Below are 3,414 nucleotides of genomic sequence, written 5' to 3' on the forward strand. Positions count from 1 at the left end.
CACAGTCACATGCATCTAGTATCTACTAGGCATGTATGCAAAAATATCTCCAAAGATGCACCGCGCATCATATGAAAAAATGCGTATGCGTGCTCCATGGTCACCCCCGCCATCTCTCTAGACACCACGACCCCTGTATGACCGAGAGGCTTGGGTCCGTGACAAACCGTACTAGCCTCCAGTACATGCACCACTATAGGCGGCCGAAGCGGACGGTCAACTAAGTAGTTATATAACTACATAGCTAAGGGTCCCTGACCACTCACATCTCTAGCCCTATGATTACTGTACCCTCAAGACTCACTACTCCAGAGTGGTCGAGGCTGACAGAACACTGAGGGGCTGAGTAAGCGCGACAGAACTAGCTCCAAGCTACCACTCTCCAATAGTGGTCGAATGGACAACTATAAAAGACTAACAACCCTCTCAACCACAAGGGAGATGATAATCATCAGTATGCAATGAATGATGAACATGATATATATATATAATCATGATACGAACACCATCATCATCCATGTAAACTCTAAATCTGCCTAAGTACCTCGCAACATGAGTATAATTGTCATGATACCTCCACATATCCCACGAAACACATATATACAACTACACATGTATAATCAACCAAGAATCTCCAACAATCCCCCTAGACACATATATACAGAACATAGGTACAATCAACATGTATCCACCAGTAAATACATTAGACACGTGTATATACAACAAATATACAATCAACATAACTCCCCCAATCATCACACCAGACAAATGTATACACGACATACAAATGGACAATCATCATATGGACACCACCAACGAGATATCCCCTACCATACATACTCTACATGTAAAAATACCACAGAGTATAGATAACCAAAGTACAGATTGTATAAGAATTAAATAGATCATTACAAGGGCCAAGCATCAGTATCAAGCAGGAAAGCAACATACGAACATGATATAAGGTAAAACAACCTAAACCATCACATAATAACTATGCATTAAGATCAAGAAAAACTACGTAGAGGCCAAGGAAGAAATACCCGCCTTAAAATATAGCTCGTGTCAAGTAATCCCGTATCGAGACGCTCGTCCCGAATCCAAGTCCTGCATCAATCAATATATATATTTTATTTAGCTAAATTTATATGAATTAAATAGCTAAATAAAATCCCTAACACAATTAGGATCACTCCAATTAAGTCTGATCTCTGATTAATCCCCCCTAAAGATCCAATTAAATGATAAATCCATCCTTAATCCAACCCCTACTAAATCCAAAACATAATCCACAATCTATTAATCAATCCATTGTATTATCTCTACTAAACATCCAAAATCAATCTTACATAATTCATCTACCTCAATCAATCCAACCCAAAATAATCACCCCATTTGATAATCCAACCAACAATCAATCCAATGATCCTAAGAATGATCACATAACAATCTATGTCAGCCAATCACTATCAACAACTAATTAACCAAAATAATACTTACCACTAGGAGTAAAACATTAATCCTTAATCCACAATCTTTAATTAACAACTTACCACATATTGGTGTCGGCAGTGCTAGGAGCCATCAATAAGCCAAAATCGGAGCAACCCACTGTTGGAGACTGTGGTCGAGACCAAGTGAAGTCGTTGCCATTTATATTCATCATCCCCAAATCAAACATCCTACATCAAAAACAACACATCCACATTAAAGTATTAACACCAAATCCAAATCCACAAACCTTAAACTAGAACCCTACCTTCCATTGATCTTTAGGTTATGTTCGTATCGCTAATACTTGCGAGTATTCCAGCCGAAACAGGAATCTTGGTCGGATCTTCACTATAGAGCAAAAAGGAGAGATCCAACACTAACCAAGAATCGGAACCAAGAATCTGATGGCCGGAGCAGAGGATCTGGTGGATGCAGCTACCGGTACTAGGTCAAGATGGTGGCACCGGCAATGAATCAAAGCTAGGGTATGACTCCCGATCTGGAACCACACAAAGGATGTTGGCGATGGATCGATGATAAGGAGGAAGGAGAGAGGGCGGATTGAACCGAGCGATCTAGAAGCCAAGAGGCCTTGATAGTGGTGAGGCAAACTGGAGGAGAAAGCCTCCATCGACGGTGAGCTCGCGGGCAGCCGACGATCGAGCGATAGCGGTGGTGGGTGATCGACGATTAGAGCTCATCGGCGTCAAAGCTCCATGGTCCACAACGATGAGAAATTGGGTGAGGGCGACGGCGGACGGTGGCGAGCTCGGCGTCACTGGGAGAGAAATCATAGGTGAGAGGAGAGGGCTCGCGATCGGGCAAACGGAGAAGAGGAGGGGGAAATCGTACGCAGAGGAGAAAATGGGAAAATAAACTTAGGTTTAGGTTTATAAACTTAGGTTAAATAATTTAATAAACTCTCATCTAATGGCGTTCCAAACAGGCTCCACTTAGCTCCACCGATTCATCCCCTCAAAATAAGTCATACGAACTCCGTTTAAATCTCGAAAAATTTCTAAAAATTTTCGAAAAATTCAAGGTTATTTCTCCAATAACACTTAATTTTAAATTATTATTTGAGTGTCATATTTTATAATAGGAGTTGCGGAAGATCAAAGGGAGTGCTATACGAGCTGCTGGAGGCGCCTTCAACAGAGTTGAAGCGCCCTCTCGGTTCTCTGTGGAAGGCACCTTTGATGAACAGTACGAAAGTGTCTTCTAGCCCTTGAAGGCGTCTTTTGATAGCTATTAGCTACAGATAGAGTTTTATCCTCAACGGATAAAACTTATCCGATGGAAGGTACCTTGGACCTCTTTGGAAGCACCTTCAAGCTACGAATAGGATTTTCTAGGAGTTATAAAAAGGCCCCTGGAGTTAGAAAATATTTAATAACTTCTGTATTGACTTCCTATCAACTTTCTGAGATTTTCAAAGAGTGTAAGAGACTTCTCCGCCTTCATCAAAGGAGATATTTTTAGTAGAGCCTTGCAACCACCTTGGATTAATAACCACGTAGGTTGTAACCAAGTAAAAATTGTAGTCTCTTACTTATTTTCCTTTTAAGTTGTTATTTCATCTATTGTTGTTTCTTAATTAGAATTGTGCTACTAATACAAGCCAAAAGAATAGGAAGAGATTTTGTTTTCTTCTTACAAGCAATTCACCCCCCCTCTTACTGGCCCAGCCTAGTCCAACAAGTGATATCAGAGCCAGAACATGTCAGAAAGACTAACCGCCGACTGAAGCACCAAGACGATGGCCAGACCTAGCATCTTCCTGCCTAAGTTTGAGGGGGACTTCGTGACTTGGAAAAGAAAAATGAAGGTATTTTTTAAAACTTATTTTGATTTATTGTTAATATTAAAATATGGATTTGTAGCACCGAAAGATAAAGAGGAGTATCAGTGGATCAAAGA

The 3,414-nt window shown here is 40.6% G+C and overlaps 1 long non-coding RNA gene across 1 annotated transcript; it reads right to left on the reverse strand.

Annotated features, from left to right (window-relative positions):
• Positions 1-1,046: 1,046 nt before the first annotated feature.
• Positions 1,047-2,354, reverse strand: LOC121984667. Its single transcript, XR_006112963.1, has 3 exons — positions 1,760-2,354; positions 1,554-1,682; positions 1,047-1,107 (listed from the first exon to the last, which is right to left on the reverse strand). It is a non-coding gene; the product is annotated as an uncharacterized LOC121984667 (long non-coding RNA).
• Positions 2,355-3,414: the final 1,060 nt, after the last annotated feature.

This window comes from Zingiber officinale, chromosome 1B (genome assembly GCF_018446385.1).
Source record: "Zingiber officinale cultivar Zhangliang chromosome 1B, Zo_v1.1, whole genome shotgun sequence".
In the NCBI taxonomy this organism is placed as follows: domain Eukaryota; kingdom Viridiplantae; phylum Streptophyta; class Magnoliopsida; order Zingiberales; family Zingiberaceae; genus Zingiber; species Zingiber officinale.